Here is a 22,943-nt window from a genome sequence, read left to right as displayed (position 1 = left end):
GTCAGGCTGAAACAGGGCAAGATTGCCTCATGAAGGTATGGTTCTGCGCTAGTCAGGTGTGTAAGGGAATAAAGGTCCTTGACCTTGAGCCACACTACTCAGTCTGCCCCAGATGCTGCCCAGACCTCCCAGATAGCTTAAGCTTGGCAGGACAGGGCTGCTAGGAAGTTAAGAAGGTGGGTTTAGTGGATTTTCCAGGAGGGAGCCGTAGTCAGGCTTACAGGAAGGGGGTGGAATGGCCTCCACCTCAGAGCACACAACTCAGCCTCTGGCACCCTCAATCTGAGTGGACATCTACACCATGGGCCCAGGCAGCTGGATCCTCCACAGGGTATGAGCACCTCAGGGCAGGGTGACAGGAAGTCAAGAGGGAGGGGCTATTGCATTCCATATTGATACCATATGGACAGGAGTGCTTGGCCCATCTAGGGTGGTGTGGAGAGGGACTCAGTACAGGGACCCTGGCAGCCGTCCCTTCACTTCTCTCCCTGGAGCTATACAATGTAGTCTCTCTTCCCACAACTGTAGCAGCTCTGAGCTGCCCTCCCTCTAACGGAGCCTAGGCAAGGGGCTTCAGACAAGATTTTGGGCACTGGCCCTTTAAGAGGAGGCTTGGGTTTCTAGGAGACTACCATCTCTCCCTGGTGGACAAATCCCATTGGTTTTCATAGCCATATGTTATGTGGGCTCCTCTTCCTAGCTCTGGTGCTCCAAACTCGGAATCCCAGCATTGGGATGAGACCCCACACTCTTCATCAGGACCTCTGCAGATGAAATGTCCTTCTGGGTTCTCAGCTGCAGCATGTGGGTGCAGGGCCAGCCCTTTTCGCTTCTCTGTCCTATGTCTCTATGTGGCTTCTTCTGTAAACCCTTGGTTATAAGACTTCAGCTAGTCTTCAATTGGTTATTCAGGTGGATTGTTCCATATTTTAGTTGTAATTCCAGTTTGTTCCTGGGAGAAGATGAGTGTAGCTTCCACCTATTATGCCACCATCTCACACCCACTCCATTTCTTCCTGAGTCAGTTTCAGTAGTCTGTGTCTTTCTAGCAATTTTTCCATTTAATGTAAGTTATCTAATTTGTTGGCATACAGTTGTTCATTACATTCCTTTATAATCCTTGTAATTTCTCTAGTCAGTAGTGATGCCCCCTCTTTGATTCCTGGTTTTAATAATTTGAGTTTATTTGAGTTACTTTTATTTCTTGGTCACTGTAGCTAAGCTTATTAATTTTGTTGATATTTTCAAAAACAAAACAACTTTTGGTTTCATTTATGTCCTCTGTTGTTTTTCTGGTTTCTTTTTTATTTGTTTCCTCTCTAGTCTTTAGTATTTTTTTCCTTTTGCTTACTTCGTGTTTTGTTTGTACTTCTTGCTCTACATTCTAAGGGTGTAAAGTTAGTTACTTATTTGAGATTTTTTTTCCTAACATAAGATTTACAGGGGGTGGAGGTGGGTAAAGAGGGTCAAAATGTACAAACTCCCAGTTATAAAATAAGTCATGGGGATTTAATGTATAGCATAATGACTATAGTTAATTATAAGGTAGTACATATTTGAAAGTTGCTAAATAGTAGATGTTAAAAGTTTTCATCACAAGAAAAAAATTGTAATGATGTATGGTTACAAATGTTAATGAGACTTATTGTGGTTATCATTTGCAATATATAAATATCAAATCATTATGTTGTATACCTGAAACTAATATGTTATATATCAATTATACCTTAGTAAAAAAGAATTTCTAGCTATAAATTTCCCTATAAGCACTGCTTTTACTGCATCCCATAAATATCAGTATATTTTATCCTCAATCATTTCAAAGTATTTTCTAATTTCTTTTAATCTTCACCTGAGGACATGCTTATTGATTTTAGAAAGGGGGAAGGGAGTTCCGACCAAGATGGAGGCATAGGTAGAGATGCTTTGCTTCCTCGCACAACCAAAGGAACCATAACAACCAATTTAAAAATAATAAACAAGCAGAAGTGCTAGAAAATCAATCTGCATGGAACTCCAACAACCAAGAAGTTAAAGAAACATTCACCCAGACTGATAGAAGGGACGGAGACAGGAAATGGGCACCCCAGTGGAGAGGACGTGTGGCAAGGCTTCGGACCATGCAGATAGGGCAGGAACTAAACCACCCAACTGGCCACGTGGCTGAATGGGAAACTAAAGATTCAAAGCTAGCTGTAAACTACCGCAGGGGTTGCCATGGTGGGAGACACTCCCAGTCTCACAGGAGAGAGTTCGTTGGAAAGTGGGGCTAGAGTGGAGCAAGTGAGAGGCACTGTTCCGTCTCTGACCCCTCCCCCACAGACAGTGCCACAACGCAGCAAAGAGGGTTGCCCTGCCCTGGTGAATACCTAAGGCTCCTCCCCCTTACAACATAACAGGTGCACCAAAACAAAGAAATATGGCTCAAATTACAGAACAGATCAAAACTCCAGAAAAAGAGCTAAGTGACAAGGACATAGACAGCCTATCTGATGCAGAGTTCAAAACACTGGTAATCAGGATGCTCACAGAACTGATTGAGCTCAGTCACAAAATGAAGAAAGAAATGAAGGCTACCCAAAGCAAAATAAAGCAAAATTTACAGGGAACCAACAGTGAAGGGAAGGAAACTGGGACTCAAATCAATGGTATGGACCAGAAGGAAGAAAGAAACATCCAACAAGAACAGAATGAAGAAACAAGAATTAAAAATAAATGAGGAGAAGCTTAGGAACCTATGGGACTACTTTAAACATTCCAACATTCAGATCATAGGGGTGCCAGGAGAACAAGAGCAAGAAATGGAAAACTTATTTGAACAAATAATGAAGAACTTCCCCAAGCTGGCAAAGGAAATAGACTTCCAGGAAGTCCAGGAAGCTCAGAGACTCCCAAACAAGTTGGACCCAAGGAAGCACACAACAAGGCACATCATAATTACATTACCCAAGATTAAAGATAAGGAGAGAATCTTAAAAGCAGTGAGAGAAAAGGAGACAGTTACCCACAAAGGAGTTCCCATAAGACTGTCAGCTGATTTCTCAAAAGAGACCTTACAGGCAAGAAGGGGCTGGAAAGAAGTATTCCAAGTCATGAAAGGCAAGGACCTCTATCCAAGATTACTGTATCCAGCAAAGCTATCATTTAGAATGGAAGGGCAGATAAAGTGCTTCCCAGATAAGGTCAAGTTAAAGGAGTTCATCGTCACCAAATCCTTATAATATAGAAATGTTAAAGGGACATATCTAAGAAATAGAAGAAGATAAAAAAAACTATGAACTCATAACTACCAACAACTGAACCTAAAAAACAAAGACAAAAGCTAAGCAAACAACTAGAACAGGAACAGAACCAGAGAAATGGAGATCACATGGAGGGTTTTCAGTGGGGAGGAGGATGGAAAAGGTACAGGGAAGAAGAAGCATAACTGGTAGGTATAAAATAGACAGAGGGAGAAGTTAAGAATAGTGTAGGAAACAGAGAAGCCAAAGAACTTACATGTACAACCCATGGACATGAACTAAGGGGGGGCGGGTGATGCTGGAGGGCAGGGAGGGGGCATAAAGGGGATAAAAAAATTGGGAAAACTGTAATAGCATAATCAATAAAATATACTTAAAAAAGAGAGGGGTAAGAAAAGGAGAGAGGGAGAGAAACATTGATAAAAGAAAGAAATATCGATTGTTTGCCTTCCACATGTGCCCCAACCAAGGACCACACCCGCAACCCAGGGCAAATGCCCTGACCCAAAATCAAATCTGTGGTTTGATTTCACCTAATAGGACAATGCTCGAACCAACCTAGCCACACTGGTCAGGGGTATTTTCTAATTTCTATTAAAATTTCTTCTTTGATCCATTGGTAACTTACATTGTGTCATTTAATTTCCACATATTTGTGACTTCCAAAATGTTCCCATTGTGGCCTAAGAACATACTTTGTATAAATTCAGTTATTTTGAATGTTTTGAGACTTGTTTTGTGGCTGCTATACGGTCTATCCTGGAGAATATTCCATAAGCACATGAGAAGATCTTTCTGCTATTGTTTTGCCATAGATGACATGGGCCTGGTTGGTTGATAGCATTGTTCAGGTGTTCCGTATTCTTGCTAACTTTCTGCTTGGTTGTTCTATCTAGATGCGATATTGATGTCTCCAATCATTATTTTGATTTTTTAAATTTCTCCCTTAGGTTATTTTATATTTAATCTTAACAGTAACCTCAGAGTGATCTTTTTCAAAAGTAAGTCATGTTATGTAACTCCTTTTCAAAATCCTCTAATGCCTTCCCACCTCATTTGTAATACAAATCAAGGTATATACAATATACAATACAATGTCAACAAAATATGTTCACATTGCCTCATACTGTATTCCACACCGTCCTCCAAGTTCTCTTCTTCTTTGATCCAGTTTATTGCCGACCCCACCCCCAACATTCCCTAAACGTGCCATGCACTTGGTCCACAGGACCTTTACACTTGCAGTTCTCTCTGCCTGAAACGCCCTGCTTTCAGACGTCTACAGGACTCCCTTCCTCACTCTTTTCAGACCTTCGCTCAAATATCCTTCTCAGAGAGATATTACCTGATCACCTAGTTTAAATTGTAATGTCTCTTCATTCCCCATTGATTTTTTTCTCCCTAACACTGGTCATAATGTAACAAAATAATGCAAATAATGTGTTATTTGTCTTTCTGCGTTAGAATGTGAACTTCAAGAACACAAGGATTTTTGTCTGTTTTATTCCGGTGTATCTCCAGCATTGGATCAATGCCTGTCACTTGGTAGGTGCTTAATAAATGTACACTCCATGAAGGAATGAATCTCCTGAGCACAGCTGGAAGAAACCAGTCAGCTCGGCAGCAGATTAAGTTAGAGGCATTGTCAGTCAATGTATTTATGTGGCCTCTAAATACAGATCCATTCTGTTTGATAAGACTCTGCAACTGTGAACAATCATTTTCTTAAAAATCCATTAATGGTATTAAAATTACCAATATTAACATTGATCGAGTTGGGCCAGCTTGCTTCTCTCTTCCATTTCCATCTTCTCCATCTCTGTTTCCAAATATTTTGGGGCATTTACTATATACTAAGCGCTGAATATAAAGTAGCACACCTGTAGTGATGAAGTCCTTACCTTAATGAAAATTACATTATAACTTTCTGAAATTCACTGTGCAAAATTTATCAAACCATTTTCCCTAGAAGTTCCCTATCCAGTTTCTCCTCAGTTTCAAGTATTTTCTCCTAGATCAACTAACTTTTAATAGAATTTTAGCAAATGATTTAAATTGAACCTTACCATTTTCATGCACATAAGTCAGTTTTCAAATACTGCAAAAACCAAGTTTTAAGCCTCACAGATATTTGAAGAAGTTTAAAGAAAATAGTTGGCAGTGGAAAAGCATTTATAAATTTGAAAGCTTAGTGCAAATTAGCAGCATTAAACTAATGTCAGGCAAAGGTTCTTCACGTAACATGTTATGCTTCAGCTACAAATCCCAAGCTGAAACTTTAAAAACATTTTGTATCAATTATTTCACAGGAATATTTTGATGACATTGTGGTTCATTATCATGGTTAAAATTATTGCCAATTTTACCAAAAAAAGGAGTCTGTTTCATTAATTCCTGGTATATATGAAACTGTAGCCAGAGTAATTTTTCTAATGGCTAAAAAGGTTTTAGTCTTTTGTCAGCAAGTACTGTGGTTAAAATATTTCAACCACAGATTCCTCTTATTTCATCAGAGTGCAGCCAAGTACCTGAATGGGAGAGCAGAGGTAGAGAAAGGACACTGGCCAGTCAGCAGAAAATTCTGAATCTACTCATAGGGCATAAGCCTAATTGCTCACCTATCTCACTTGACACCTAGAAAGACTGTTTTGAGAAAACTTTTGTGAATGTTTTTAAAAAGTGTCTCTAAGATACAATGTTTAAAACATTTTATTTATTTAATTTTGAAGAGAGGGGAAGGGAGGGACAGAAACATCGATGTGAGAGAGAAACATAAATCAGTTCCTTCTCGTACACACACCTACCAGGGACTGAACCCACAACCCAGGCATGTGCTCTGACCAGGAATCAAACCCGCAACCATTCAGATCACAGAACGATGCCCAACCAACTGGGCCACTGTGGTCAGGGCTGCAAGATAAATTTTAACAAGCGTAATAACCAAGTACGAGCTCCCTATTGGATTTTCCCACAAAATCTGAGCTGTTTGACAAATAAGCAGTGTCACCAAAAACCTAAGGACATGGTAGAATAAAAATGCAGCAAAATTAGCCTAACTACAGGGTAAATTAAAACTTGAAGACCTTCAGTTCAAAGCAGTTCGGAAGAGGTGTGCTGAGTGAGACTTGTCCAGAATTCACAAATGTGTCCATGTTTCTGAATAACTTTGCAGAAGCAAAATCACTATGGAAACCTGCATATTCTGACCTGGAACTCATCCAAATTGCATTATAGTCAAAGTTTGTGACAAATAGAGACGTTTCAGGAACTTGCAGTGACATCCCTGGCTCTCCTCAGACTCAAAGCACACCCAGCAATAGAAGTGGAAACTAGGGCTGTGTTCTTAAACATTTCGGTTTCAGAATCCCTTTACCTCTTAAAAATTACTTGGGACCAATCAGAACTTTTTTAAATGTGCTTTTTATCTATCAATGTTTACCATATTAGAAATTAAAAGAATTTTTAGATATGTTCATGAATGTATATAAAATCATAATAGCCCCACTACATGTTAATGTAAGTAACATTTTTTTTATGACAAAGAACTATATCTCCCTGAAAGTGGTGGGGGGCGCGGCATTGTTTCACATTTTTACACTATTCTTTATGTCCAGCTCAAAGGCAGCTGGTCGCTCATATCTGTTTTTGCATTGAGTCCTCTGCATGTCCTATTTGATTGAAGTATATGAAGAAAAACACAGACATACAGATGTGTTATAAAAGGAAGGAGTATTTTAATAACCTTTTCAGATAATTATGGTTATTCTTAGTTGATACTACACCAACATTTAATAAGTGGCAGGTTTTTTAAAAGAGCGGTTGCAATGTGAAACGTGAAATGCTATCAATGAAGTGTTCACACTGTTGTAATAAAATCCATTGGTCCATATTTCACTTCAAATGATCTTTTCCCATTCCTAATTTTGTAACATCATATGTTGGTTATTTGAAAATATGATTCACGCACTCAACGATAATCCACATGTTGACACATTTCATTATACAATATAAAACAAACCACATTGGCTCATATCACGAATGATCTCATCAGTAAAGTATTTAAGTTGTAGGAAGCTGTCATGCTCAGTGGTGAACAGGGTCTGTCCAGAAATTATCCAGCCACATGCTAAGAAAAAGAGACATTTATTGAAGAAGATACACGATGCAAGAAACATTGTACGTAAGACAATGACATCTCAGTCCCCTTCAAAGTAGATATATTGGGACCTTACACAGTTCTAATTGCCATCAGCTACCCTGGCATATTTTCCTGAATCTCATCGATGGTCTGAAATCTCTTCCCTTTCAAAGGTGATTTTAGTTTTGGGAAAAGCCAGAAGTCTCAGGGCACTAAATCTGGGCTGTAGGGAGGCTGAGTCACCTGGGTGATTCGATGTTTTGTAAAATAACTCTGCACGAGACGTGATGCATGAGCAGGTGCATTGTCATGATGAAGCTGCCAATCACCAGTTGCTCATGGTTACAGCCTTCTAATCATCCAAATAGTTTTTGCAGAGGAATGTTCAAGCTTAATGCAAGCTTTGATGCACATTCGTTGCTCTACTCGCTGTCATTTTCAATGTGACAGCCACACAGTACACATGCTCACTCAACAGCATCTACAGCTTTCAGTGACTAGTGAAGTTGTCATTGTTCACACATGTGCATTCCAGTCCACTCTGCTTGGCTACCAGGTTACATCAGTGTCACACAAACTGTTCTTGTTATATTAACAATGGTGGAACTTTTTCCAGACAGACCTTATAGAAGTTTTCCAAAATTCTAATTTTTACATTTAAAAGCTCAAATTATCATTGGCAACCAACACTGTCCGTTGTTTTTCTCATAGTAGCAATAGTCTGGCTTAGTTCACTGTTCAGAAAACGTCTGCCAAATACTCAACTCTGCATAACCTCAGTCTGTCTGTCTGTTGTTCTTTCACGTAAAAACTGTGTTCAGTGGGAACTGATAGTTTTCTTTCAACTCAAACAACAGAACAAGTGGTTTTCTTCCAGACAACCATCATGTTGGTTACATAGCACACGTGTCTCATGCATACTCCCCATTTTGTCGCACACAAGTTTCTTAAAAGTTGTACACTCAAGGATGGAGATTAAGTAAAATTAGTGATTTTTACTGCCCTTATCTAGCATACTCTTAAGTGAACTAGCTTTTTTTTTTTGTCTTAACTGTGAGTGCATGGTGGAGAAAAATGCAATAGCGACCAGTACAATGTGTTGCCACTGATTTGATCTATGATAAGGCACTGGGTTGTTTTTCCAATTATTGCTTCTTCACCACCAGAGAAACGTCAATGCAGGGAAAAGGGAAATAATGTCTTAGCATTATTATGAAAATAGTTTTGACTGCATACGTCCCTTGCAAAGGTCTGAGACACTCATGGGTCCACAGACCACACTTTGTGAACCAGACTATGAGAAGCTGTAAAGCAGAGCAAGGGAGACAACGTACTTTGCACCCACCAGTACAGTATAGAACAGCTAGCTTTGATTTCAGAACCCCTCTTTCCGAGTACCCCAACCCATTATACGCTACGTCCCCCATGCTGCCTCCCAGCCTATTTCTATCTCTGTGCAGGCCTTTGCCTCTATCGGTGAAATTAGAGGTGACAAAAATATGCTATGCGGAGGTCCTTTTCTCCCCAGTGAGTGTCCATCAAGCACTAATACTCTTTTGTTTTCACTTAGCCTGGAACTGGCCTCAGAAACTACTCAATCCAGGTGCAATTAGCCATAATCAATCAATCAATCAATCAATCGACCAGGACTAACAACAGACTGAAATTTATCAGTCCTCATCTCAATCATTACAAAGCAAGTGTGTGAGGTAAGAGGGTGAACCTCTTTCTTTCTTCTTTACAAGTACAAAAAAGTTTTCCAGGAAGAGACGTGGACAGCTCCAAGTGGTGGCATTACCCAGAATAAGTAATCCTTAAAAGTTGATCCCAACAGACCAGCTGGTCTCCTTGAATTTATTACTAGTCCAACAGCCTATTAGATGCTTCCTACCTACTACAGAACTCTACATTGTATCTGTTTGCATATTTCCAAATTATGCTTTGCTGTCTAAACATAGTTAGGCCTCCACAATTACTGCAATGACTTTCCTGACTCTCACCTTATGCTCTTCCTGCCTGAAAACTTCTGCTCTTTGACCAGGTTCTTCCTTATGTTGCACTGGCCGTGAAGTTTAGGGCAGCTGAAGATATTTCAGAAGCTAGAGCAAAAGGCAGGATTCGGGAACAGAAATATCTGCTTGTAGACAATGAAGAAATTGTTAGGGGGTTGAGATTCTATTTGAATGTCCAATCACACGTTCACAAACCTGTTTATTATGCCTCACTGTTCTCAGCTAGAGAATCAAATTCTGGAAGAGTGCAACCTTGGCCTTGTTTATTAAAATACAGCTTTTATTTTGTTAATTTTTTCCTGTTTCTCAGGATCTCAAATGAAAATTTTGATGGAAAATATTATTTTATATCATTGTTCTTCACTATGTTTTTCAATTATTCACATATTTCTGCCCTCATAACTTTAGTTATCATTACAGTAACATTATCCTGGAAATAAGAATTCTTGTTACATACTTTCTACACTAGAAACTCCCAATCAGTTCTTATTTAAAATTATTCTCCAGACAATCTACCAATACAAAAGGCAAATCAAACAGAGTTCATGGATACTCACAGAGAATTCCCAACTAGAGCCACACAAATAGAGGACAAATCCATATTTCCTCCTAACTTGGAAAATTTGTCCTGCTAGAGTTAAACTGCCAATGTCTTCTGAAAGCCAAAACAAAACAAAAAAATGTACTTTGTTAAAAATCCCTTCACAGGAGAAAACACACACACACACACACACAAATGGAAACACAGATGTGAATTTAGCTTATAAAGACCAAAGGGTATCAGTTTTATTTAGTATTTTACTCAAACCTGGTGCAAAATTATAAATTTGCTTCATTTTAGTAAGTCACATTCCTATTCATTTGTTGTCCTTATTGTCTAAAGCTATTGGATGACTTTCATTTCTCTGAGTTTTTAAGATTGTTATCCATTGCTATACCTTGACATAAGCTAAAATACTTTCTGCTTAAAATACCTTTACTAGTTATCCTCTGGTCAAAGTGTTACTCTTTCACTGACCTCAGTCTCTTCTGTGGAGCCTTTCTGTCCGGGGTGGTTTTCTCCTCCACTGCCTTCCTCTAATCTACGTGCAGTGCCATCATGCATGGAACTCCCACACTGCTCATACTCAGCGTCCTCTATTCCACCACTTGACGCTCTCACCGTTCTCTTCTGCCAAACTCTTTGTGGTGTTCTGCAGGGCAAGGGCCATGTTTCACTCATTTTTATCGTTTCAGTACAGTATCCAGCCTAGTCTAGATGTTAATGAATATTAAATGAATTTTGGGTTTTACGACTTCTGCATTTAATTTACTTCACATTTCTTTTTAGGTTTCAATTTTTTCTTATTCTCTTTACCTTAATGATCTCAAAGTGGAAACAAGTAAACCATTAGAGACTCAGGAAACCACTTTGGTTTTCAGATCTGTCCGATGGAGCTGGATACACAAATCTATTTTAAAAGCCTGTAGTAAAAATAAATTTCTTACTCTCTTCAGAGGAAAATGCTAAATAAATAAAAAAGGGGTTCACTTTGGAAAACCATTTTGCAGTTTATAATGAAGTACGACATTGTTGAGTGCAAACAAAAACTTGGCCAGGTATTCCTTCAGCAAAAATTACTTATTCAGGATAAAGAAAGGATTGCTATCCTCTATACGCAGCCATGGTGAGCCATGTGCAAGAAGAATGTGACACAAAGGGGAGGAAGCTCTTTTATAGAGGGGAGAGGAAATGGGGAGGGGGTGCTGTTACAGTCACAGAGTTCTGTTATAACCATAGAGTTCTTCCTCTAGGGCTTTCAAGACTGAAAAAGGATGTGAGAGTTCTTCCTATGGGCCCTCCCAATTCCTGTCACATACCTACCTATCATCAAGCGATGCTAATTCTAGGCATTTACCCAAAATATGAAAAACATATTCACAAAAATATTTATGGCCACTTTATTCATAGTAGCAAAAATTGTAAATAGCCCACATTTTCATCCACAGGAGAATGTATAAATAAATTGTGGTATATTCATATAGTATAATACTATTTACCAATAAAAATGGAATTGAACTATTGATACATCCAAGAAAATGATTAAATCTCAAAAACATAAAGCTGAACAAAAAGAGCTGGACAAAAAGAGTATTATGGTATGGTCCTGTTTATATGAAATTTAAGAACAAGTAAAACTAATCTATGGTTATAGAAATCACAATATTGGATAGTTCTGGTGGGGAAAGGGATTATCTGGAAAGGAGCATCAGGAATTTTCCATGGGGAGGCAATGTTCTGTATCTTGATTGGAAATATTGGTTATAAGATTATATAGATATAGATAGAGATAGAGATATGGATATGGATATAGATAGATGTAGATATACACATATGTCAAAAGTCACCCCATTGCACAGTTTAGGACTTGTGCATTTTGGTCTGTATATTTTAAAAAATCTATCTCTCTCTCTCTGTTTCTCTGTGTATGTGTACACACACACACACACACACATATTAAGTGGAGAGTGATGTACCACATTTAAAATGGTGGGCCACAGCAAAAATACATTTACTTTTGGAATTCATTTTGGTTTACTATTATTTTTATTTTATTAATATGCTTTTCTTAAGATAATAGAAGTATAATTTTGGTACATTTAGCCTGGATCAACTGATAGCATATAAATAACAGAGTATGCTAACAAAATAGAAAGATTGACTTAGAACTGAATTTCTCCTATGACGAAGACTTTTAAAAAGTTAACTAAAATAAACATGGTGGCAAAGTAGGCGGAAGCTACACTAACCTCCTCCCAGGACCAAACTGGAATTACAATAAAGTATAGAAAAAAAATCATCCTGAATAACCAACTGAACAATTAGCTGTAGAGAAGCCCTATAACTAAGGACATGCAGAAGAAACAATATTATTACATCAAGACTGGTAGGAAGTGAGGAAGCATGAGAGGGCTGGCACAGCTGAATTTCTGGAGGGATATTTCAGTACCTGAGGGCACTGACTTCAGTACCTGCAGTATGGGAAATGACCTGAGGCAGACAACTCCCCTCCAAATGGCATCAGCCATGGGGAAACAGTAGCCCCACCCACAGGAAACCCTCTTACCCTACTCTGTGCAGCTTAAACTTGGCTGCAGAGGAGTATAGCTGGAGGCATTTTCAATGATTAAACCTAACAGAAAGCCTGCAGGCAGAGCAGGATCCCTGGGAGCTATGAGACTTTAGCTGACCATACCCCAGGCTCAGTGCTGGTAAAAGATGGCCTTGGTATGCAGTTTGGTCCTTTCCACAAGCACCCAGGCCCAACAAAGGGAGCCACGATGTGTGGGTCACCAATAGCTCCAAACAGGTTGCCCAGGGCTAGTCACAGGCATCTTACATAGGGCTGCACAGGCAGCCAAAACGGGAAGACAAAGAAACAGGCCTGAGATTAAAGAACAAATCATTCTCCAGAAGGAAAAATAATATGGAGGCAATTTATCAGATATAGAGTTTAGAATAATGATTATAAGGATACTTAACACCATGAAGACATAGAAACCATAAAAAAGGACCGGTCAATAATAAAGAATGCAATATCTGAAATAAATAATGTACTAGAAGGAATAAATGGTAAGTTAGATGAAGCAGAGGATAGAATCAGTGTTTTGGAAGATAAGGTAGAAAAAACACCCAGGCAGAGCAGCAAAAAGAAAAAAGAATTAAAAAAAAAAAAGAGAGTTTAAAAAACATTTGGGACAACAAGAAGCATAGCAACATCTGCATTATGGGGATAACAGAAGGAGAAGAGAGTGGGAAAGGGATCAAAAACAAATTTGAAGAAATAATAACTGAAAACTTCCCTAACCTGGTGAAGGAAAAAGGCAGACAAATTCAGGAAGTGCAGAGTCCCAAACAATTGGATTCAAAGAGGCCCACACCAAGACACATCATAATTAAAATGCCAAAATTTAAAGACAAGGAGAGACTCTTAAAAGCCACAAGAGAAAAGCAGTTAGTTATCCATGAGGAACTCTCATTAGACTGTTGTATGATTTCTCAACAAAACATTTCAGAACAGAAAGGAGTGGCATGAAATATTCAAGGTGATGAAAAGCAAGGACCTACAACCAAGGCTCATTTACCCAGCAAGGCTATCATTTAAAATTGAAGGAGAAATAAAGAGCTTCCTAGATAAGAAAGAGCTAAAGAGTTTGTTACCACCAAACCAGTAATGCAACAAATGTTAAAGGGCTTGCTTGAAGGAGGAGGAAGAGGAGGAGGAGGAGGAGGAAGAAGAGGGAAATAGTTAAAAAATAAAATGGCAATAAATACATATCTATCAATAATCACTTTAAATGTAAATGGCTTAAATACTCCAATTAAAAGACATAGGATAGCTAAATGGATAAGAAAATAAGATCCATATATATGCTGTCTCCAAGTGACCCATCTCAGAAAGAAAGAAACACACACACTAAAAGTAAAGGAATGGACAAAATATTTCATGCAAATGGAAAGGAAAAAAAGCTTAGATATACTTATAACTGACAAAACAGACTTTAAAGTCAAGGTTATGGTAAGAGACAAAGAAGGACACTACATCATGATAAAGCGAACAGTCCAACAAGAGGATATAACCCTAGTAAACACTTATGCACTCAACATAGGAGTACACAAATATGTAAAATAAATCTTGATGACATAAAGGGAGAGATCAACAGAAATATAGTCATATTAGGGGATTTTTAACAACCCCATTGACTTCAATGGATAGATCTTCCAGACAGAAAATCAACAAGGAGAAAAACCTTTAACCAGACTCATCAAGAAAAAAAGAGAGAGGACCTGCTCTGGCTGGTGTGGCTCGGTGGATTGAGTGCCAGCCTGAGAACCAAAGGGTCACCAGTTCAATTCCCAGTCAGGGCATATGCCTGGGTTGCGGGTCAGGTCCCCAGTTGGAGGCACATGAGAAGCAACCACACAATGATGTTTCTCTCCCTCTCTTTCTCCCTCCCTTCCCCTTTCTCTAGAAATAAATAAAATCTTTAGAAAAAGAGAGAGGACCCAAATAAATAAAATCAGAAATTAAAGAGGAGAAATAACAGTAGACACCAAAGAAGCACAAAGGATTATAAGATTCTATGAATAAGTATATGCCAACAAACTGGACAACCAGCAAAAATGGATAAATTCCTAGAAACATACTTCTTCCAAAGCTAAATCAGGAGAAATCAGAGAATCTGAGTAGACAGATTACATCTAGTGAAAGTGAAGCAGTAATCAAAAAACTCCCAACAAACAAAAGCCCTGGACCAAATGGCTTCACAGGTGAATTTTACCAAAGATTTCAAGAACTAACACCTCTCCTACTCAAATTATCCCAAAGAATTTAAGAGAAGGAAGACTGCCAACCTCAGTTTACAAGGCCAGCATTATGCTAATTCCAAAACCAGATAAAGATACCACAAAAAAGAAAATTATAGGCCAATATCCCTGGTGAACATAGGTGCTAAAATCCTTAAAAAAATATTAGCAAACTGAATACAGCAATACATCCAAAAGATCATACACCATGATCAAGTGGGATTTATTTTGGGGATGCAAGTTTGGTACAACATTTGCAAATCAATAAACATGATACACCACATAAAGAAAATGAAGGATAAAAAACACACAATCGTATCCATAGATGCAGAAAGAGCATTTGATGAAATTGAATACCCATTTATGATACAAAGTCTCAGCAAAGTTGGATTAAAAGGAACACACCTTAACATAATAAAGACCATATAAGACAAATTCACTGCCAGCATCATACTCAATGGGCAAAATCTAAACTTGTTCCCATGAAGATCACAAAGAAGACCTGGGTTGCATGGTCTGTCTTGCTCCCCATTTGTTCCTCTCAGTTTATCTGTAGGCGAATGTGGGACAACCCAGTCCTCCAGTCGCCATCTTGCCATGTGTCCTCTGTGCCCACTGCCCTTCTCTGCCCCTTATAACAGTTTAAATGAATATTTCTTCTTTAACTCCTTGGTTCTCAGACTTCCATACAGTTCAATTTTCTGGTAGTTCTGGGTTTTTTTTATTTCCTTCTTTTGGTTGTGCAAGGAGGCAAAGTGTATTTACGTATGCTTCCATCTTGGCCAGAAGTCATTCCTGGGTTGTTTTTGTTTGTTTTTTTGGTTTTTTTAGTGGTTCTTGTGTAAACAAACCTATTTCATTGCCAGCGGTATAAAACTATAGCACGTACAATTATAGTAGTAGACTATACCATCTAGGTTTCCGTAAGTGTACTTTATGATGTTCCCACAATGATGAAATAGCCTTAAGAGACATTTGTCAGAATGTATCCCCTTTGTTAAGAGATGCATAACTGTGATTCCAAATCCTAAGAAAGTGTATTACTTAAAGAACAAGGAGATAAGGGGAAGCCAGTAAAACAGCCTTTGGAATGTTCAGAAAGGGTAATGTTTCAAGTAGGAAGGAGTGGCCAACAGAGTTCAAAGCTACCAAGAGATTAAGAAAGACAAGAACAGGGAATGTCTTTTGGTTTTGGCAACAGGGAAGCATTTGATAACCTTGACAAGAGCAGTTTTAGTAGCATGATTGGAGCAGAAGTCAGATTAAACTGAAAACAGAAGGGGAGATGAGGAAGAGTTAACAGGGTTCATGTATGAGGTAAAACCACAGTGCTGAAATCTTATTGATGTACAAAAACAGTAATTTTATATCACTTTTTTTAAAAGCTTGATGGAAGAAAGTATGGTGCAACAGATGGCAGGGAAAATTAGGTCAATTAGGGTCAGGAAGGAGAGGGTAGTGGATTTATGGAAAGATTAGAGCATATTTGTACACTGATAAAAATGAAGTAGTCATCGGCTGAAAGAAAGGTGAACAGAAGAGATAGAAGACTTGATAATCAAAGAAAAATATGAAATAGTCTTTACATACATAGGTAAGCACACTAATTCTGGAACTCCAATGGGGAATGCTAATACTACTCAGTATACATTTGAGAATGGTTGATCATGAACTTATGGCAGGGGCTAAAAACTCAAATGTCTACAGGCAAAGCCAGGTAAACAACTGAAGCAGGCTGAGTGGACATACAGAGACTGAAATTAAAGGGTTGGAAAAAGATATTTCATGCAAATGGAAACAACAGAAAAGCTAGAGTAACAGTACCTGTATGAGATAAAAATAGACTTTAAAACAAGGACTGTAACAAGAAACACAGAAGAGCGATTCATAATGATAAATGGACACAGCCAAAGCAGCTCTAAGAGGGAAATTCAAAGAAATACAGGCCTACCTCTAGAAACAAGAAAAATCTCAAATAAACAACCCAACCTTAAACCTAAAGAAACTAGAAAAAGAAGAACACACAAAACCCAAGCGAGTAGAAGGGAGGAAATAAACAACAGATTGGAAATAAATAAAACAGAAACTTTAAAAAAAAACTCCAGAAAATATCAGTGGAACTAAGAGCTGGTTCTTTGAAAAGAAAAACAAAACTCATAAACCTTTAACCAAACTCATCAAGAAAAAAAGAGAGAGGACCTGTTGGGAACCACCCTGCCTGGTTTCAGAAGCTGTAAACCCCCATGGCTAAAGTGAGTGAGAGACCTTGGGACCATAAGCCACTAAGCAGACAAAGCTTATCTCCCTGGCAGGGGTGCCACCTCTGCTCACTTTACTTCCCCTGCCTGTCTTAAGCCTGAAACAATGACAGAGGGGGGTGCAGTCCTATGCTGGAAAGGGCAGATCCCCCAGGGTGATCAGGCCTAAGAAAGAATACATAAAACCCTGTGAAACCTGCTTTGCTAAGAATGACCTCAGTTTTCTGATAAAAGTCCAAGCATGAAATGAGTTTATTACCCAAAGTTTTATAGCCCTTTAGCTAACTGATCCTTACTTAGAATAAGCCCTCAGAGTTCTTTGTATGTTATCTATTGTTTGATCCTTACCGCCTGACAATGACTGATGAGCTTTACCTGTATTCCTGTGCAAATTGAACCCAATGAAAGCCCACTGAGGAAAAGGCTCTTGGTCATTCTCCTTTGAGAGATCCACCACCTTCTCTCCCCAAGCAGATCATGTCTTGGTAGACTTATTTTCATCCACAGCGGATAGGGGGCTCTGCAGGCAAAGCTCCCCGACAAGGACCCAAGTTTTAAAAAAATCAGAAATGAAAGAGAAGTAACAACTGGCACCACAGAAATACAAAGGATTATAAGAAAATACTATGAACAACTATGTGCCAACAAATTGAACAACCTGGAAGAAATAAATAAGTTCCTAGACACAATCTTCCAAGATTAAATCAAAAAGAAACAGAAAATTAAACAGATGAATAACTGCTATAGAAATTGAATGAGTAATAAAAAAAAATTCCCAAGAAACAAAATTCCTATACCAGATGGTATCACATATAGTTTACCAAACATTCAAAAAAGAATTAATACCTTTCTCAAATTATTCCCAAAATTTGAAGAGGTTGGAAGGCTCCCTCATATTATGAAGCCAGCATTATTCTGATACCAAAGACAGACAAAGACACTACAAAAAAAATTATAGGCCAACATCACTGATGAACATAGATGTAGAAATCCTCAACAAATTAGCAAAGCAAATTCAGCAATACATTAAAAAGATCTTACACCATGATCAAGTGGGATTTATTTCTATAATGCTAGCTTGATTCAATATCCAGAAATCAATTATTGTGATATACCTAAACAAAATGAGATAAAAACCATATAATCATGCCCTGTCTAGGTGGCTCAGTTGGTTGGAACATAATTCCATATACTAAAAGGTTTGTGGATTTGATTCCCTGGTCAGGGCATATATCTGGGTTGTGGGGCTCGATCCCAGGTTGGGGCATGTTGGGGGGGCAACCAATTAATGTTTCTGTCTCATCTCTCTTCCCCCTCCTTCCTCTCTCTTTAAAGTCAATAAAAAACCATATCCTTGGGTAAGGATTGATAAAATTATGTGATCATATCAATGGATACAGAAAAAGCATTTGAGAAAATCCAACCTTTATTTATGATAAAAGTTCTTAGTAAAGTAGGGATGAGGGGATCATACCTCAACATTATAAAGGCCATATATATGATAAATCCAGAGCTAACATCATACTTAATGGTAAAAAGCTGAAAGATTTTTAAGATCAGGTACAAGACAAGAATGTGCACTTTTACCACTTTTATTCAACACAGTATCAGAAGTCCTAGCCATAGCAATGAGACAGGAAAAAGAAGTAAAAGGCATCCGCATTGGAAAGAAAGAAGTAAAACTGTCATTATTTGCAGATGACATGATATTATATGTAGAGCACCCTGAAGATTCTGTGAAGTAATGATTAGAATAAATGAATTCAGTAAAATAGCAGAATACAAAATTAATATTCAGAGATTAGCTGCATTTTTATAGACCGATAATAAACTATCAGAAAGAGGAATTAAGAAAACAATCCCATTTACAATTGCATGAAAAGATGTTAAATACTTAGGAATGAATTTAACCAAAGAGGTAAAAGACCTGAACTCAGAAAACTATACGAAATTGAAGAAGACACAAATAAATGGAAGGATATACCATGGGTAGGAAAAATTAGCATTATTAAAATGTCCATACTACCCAAAGTAATCTACAGATTCAATGCAATCCCTATGAAAATACCAATGTCAGTTTTCACAGTACTAAAATGAATATCCTAAAATGTATATGGAAACACAAAAGACCCTGAAGAGCCACAGAAATAATTAAGACAGAAGAGCAAAATTGGAGATACCACACTACCTAATATCAAACTATACTTCAAGGCTATAGTAATCCACTGCATGGTATTGGCATAAAAACAGACATAGAGATCAATGGAAAAGAATGGAGAGCCCATAAATAAACCCATCCCTATATGGAAAATTAATCTATGATGAAGAGGGCAAGAATATACAGTGGGGTAAAGATAGTTTCTTCAATAAATGTTTTTGGGAAAATTGGACAGATACATGGGAAAAAATGAAATTACTTCCTTACAGCTACCCAAAAATAAACTCAAAATGGGTTAGGACTTAAATGTAAGACCTGAAACCATCAATCTCCAGGAAGAAAACATAGGCAGTAAATTCTTGGGCATTGGTCTTAGCAATGTTTTGTGTTTTGGGTGTTTGGGGGGGGGGGGTGGCTATGTCAATTAGGACAAAGACAACAAAAACAAAATAAACAAATGGCACCACATCAAACTAAAAAAATTTTGCACCACAAAGGAAGCCATCAACAAAACAAAAAGGCAACTAACTGAATGTGAGACATGTTTGCAAATGATATATCTGATAGGAAGTTAATACCTAAAATATATGAAGAATTCATTCAGCTCAACATTAATTGAACAAACAATTCTATTTAAAAATGCACAGATGACCTGTAGACATTTCTTCAAAGAGGATATACAGATGACCAACAGACATATGAAAAGATGATTAACATCACTAATCATCAGGCTTTAATACAAATTAAAACCACAATGAGATATCACTTCACACCTGTCAGAATGGCTATCATCAATAAATCAACAAACAAATGTTGGTGAGGATGTGAAGAAAAGGGAAACTTCATGCACTGTTGGTGCGGTTGTAAATTGGGGCAGCCACTATGTAAAACAGTATGTAGTTTCTCCCCAAAATTAAAAATAGAACTACCATATGACCCAGCAATTCAGCTTCTAGGAATTTATCCAAAGAAATTCAAAACACTAATTCAAAAAGATATATGTACCCCCATGTTCACTGCAGTATTATTTACAACTGCGAAGATATGGAAGCGACCTAAGTGTCCATCAACAGATGAGTGGATAAAGAAGATATGGTAGGTACATGTATACGATGGAATATTACTCAATTATAAAAAAGAATGAAATATTTCCATTTGCAACAACATGGGTGGATCTAGAAGACATAATGCTACCTTAAATAAGTTAGCCAAAGAAAGGTCAATATCACGATTTTACTTCCATGTGGAATCTAAAAAACAAAATGAACGAACAAACATGGACCTGGAGATTATTATGCTAAGTGAAATAAGCCAGTCAGAGAAAGACAAATACCATATAATGTCACTTATATGTGGAATCTAATGAACAAAATAAAATGATGAAAAAAACAGAAACAGAGGCCTGGATACATGGAACAGACTGATGGCTGTCAGAGAGAATGGGGGAGGAGGGAGCTGGATAAAAGGTGAAGGGATTAGGGAAAGAGCATATATGTATAACCCATGGATACCGACAACAGTGTGGTGATGGCAGAGGGAAGGGGGAGTGGGGACTAGGAGGAGGAGGAGGACAAAGGGGAGGTGGAAAGACATCTTCAATAATGTCAATAATAAAAATAAAGAAAAAAGAAAATGATATAAATAAATAAATGGACAAAGCAAATACAAAGAACAAACTGATGGTCACCAGATGAGAGGGATGTTGGAGGGGTGAGTGAAAAAGGTGAAAGGGGTTAAGAAGGACAAATTGCCAGTTACAAAAATAGTCACAAGTATGTACAGTACAGCACAGGAAATATAGTCAATAACATTGTAATAACTATGTACGGTATTTGATGGGTACAGAATTATGGTGATGCTCACTTCATAAGGCACATAAACCTAATCGTCATCTTGTACGCCTGAAACTAATATATCATATGTCAACTATAATGAAAAAGTAAATTTAAAAAATAATACATAGTTATTTAAAAGGTATCAGGCAAATTCCATTATTGGGGCATCCTACAAAATACCTGACCAGCACTCTTCCAAAACTGACCAGTTCATGAAAAACATAGAAAGTCTGAGAAACTGCCAAGGAGACATGATAACTACCTGGCATGAGTTATCCTGGATGGGACTCTGGAATAGAAAAAGAGAGGACATACAGATGGCCCAGAGGCATATGAAAAAATGCTCAACATCATTAGCCATCTGAGAGATGCAAATTAAAAACACAATGAAATATCACCTCACACCTGTCAGAATGGTGATCATTAATAAATCAACACACAACCAGTGCTGGCGAGGTTGTGGACAAAAGGGAATCCTAGTGTACTGTTGGTGGGAATGCAGACTTGTGAGGCCACTGGGGAAAATGGTGTGGAATTTCCTTAAAAAATGAAAAATGAAAATGCCTTACAACCCAGCGATTCCACTGCTGGAATACACCCTAAGGATCCTGAACCACTAATTCAAAAGAACTTATGCTCCCCTATGCTCATAGCAGCACTATTTACAATAGCCAAATGTTGGAAACAGCCCAAGTGTCCATCAGTAGATGAATGGATTTAAAAACTGTGGTTCATTTACACAATGGAATAGTACACAGCAGAAGGAAGGGGCTCCTACCTTTCCAGACAGCATGGACGGACCTGCAGACTATTATGCTAAGTGAAATAAGCCAGTCTGTGAAAGACAAATACCATATGACATCACTTACAATTGGAATCTAATGAATGAAATAAACTAACAAGAAAAACACAGAGACAGGGAAACAGGGGACAGACTGATTGCTTTAGGAGGGGAGGAGAGGGGAAATGGTGGAAGAGGGAAGGACTAGCCAAAGAACATGTATGAATGATGTGTGGACATGGACAACGGAGAGATTGACTGTAGGCTACAGGGGTGGGCTGGATGGAGGGGGACAAAAGAGAAAAAAATGGGACAACTTTGATAGAATAAACAAGTTTTTTAAAAGGGTATTATAAAAGTTAAGGAAGTCTGAATAAACTATGAACAATGGCCTTCTGTATATTCAATATCCAGCTTTAAAATGGTCAACAGTTAAAGTCTCCCTTATAGCTTTCTTTATAGTTCCCTTTGTTTTTTTCCTAAATTTGAATTTTATTCCCTTGACTACTTTCACTATAGATATATGTATTTAACAATATGAAAAATTTAAAATTGTATACATATAAGTTATCATACTACATATACTTTACATCATCCTCTTTCGCCTCGTTCTACTTCTGGGCTCATTCTTAACCAACTGGCATACAATATTTCATTACATGACTATCCCGCGAAGTATTTATTCTCTTATTGATGAATGTTTCCAAATGTTTGCTTCTATTCACAGCGCTATGTACATCACTGTCTACATATCAGAGTTTCTGTAAGATACATACTTTGTCCGGAATGCTGGGATTCAGTATCTGGACATTTTCAGTTCCACTAGGTTTTGCCAAACTGCTTTCAAAGGCTGTAACATGTATGCATGCATATATTAGCCAGGGCGTAGTGGGTTCTGACGCAGTTAGGAGAAAAACTTTTTAGAGATATACAAATTGGAAAACATTCTTGCCTTAACTTTAGCTTTATTTCTGTGTCCATGTAGTCATTCCTATAAACAATCAGCAATTACGAGCCCTAAAACTCCATGTTCTAGGACTAGCCACATCTCAATACCCGTAGACACAGACAGGCTGGCTTGCGGCGTTATCTTCTGACGCAAGAGCGGACGTCGGCACGCGGCGGACGCCGGCGTTTTGTTTGACGCCCTAGAAAGCCCATTTCCGGGCTGT

The 22,943-nt window shown here is 38.1% G+C and overlaps 1 long non-coding RNA gene across 4 annotated transcripts; it reads right to left on the bottom strand.

Moving 5' to 3' along the window:
* Window positions 1-6,549: 6,549 nt before the first annotated feature.
* On the bottom strand, window positions 6,550-22,908 carry LOC123478764 (uncharacterized). Of its 4 annotated transcripts, XR_011651015.1 has the most exons (7): window positions 22,724-22,908; window positions 22,548-22,621; window positions 21,769-21,825; window positions 10,411-10,585; window positions 9,950-10,047; window positions 9,381-9,514; window positions 6,550-7,368 (listed from the first exon to the last, which is right to left on the bottom strand). It is a non-coding gene; the product is annotated as an uncharacterized lncRNA (long non-coding RNA). The 4 variants fall into 4 exon arrangements; XR_008426429.1 differs by having other exon boundaries at window positions 22,548-22,908; XR_011651014.1 differs by lacking the exon at window positions 21,769-21,825 and having other exon boundaries at window positions 22,724-22,906.
* Between the last annotated feature and the right edge of the window lie 35 nt (window positions 22,909-22,943).

Source organism: Desmodus rotundus, chromosome 3 (genome assembly GCF_022682495.2).
Source record: "Desmodus rotundus isolate HL8 chromosome 3, HLdesRot8A.1, whole genome shotgun sequence".
Lineage (NCBI taxonomy): Eukaryota > Metazoa > Chordata > Mammalia > Chiroptera > Phyllostomidae > Desmodus > Desmodus rotundus.
This window is presented reverse-complemented; position numbering and strand designations above follow the sequence as displayed.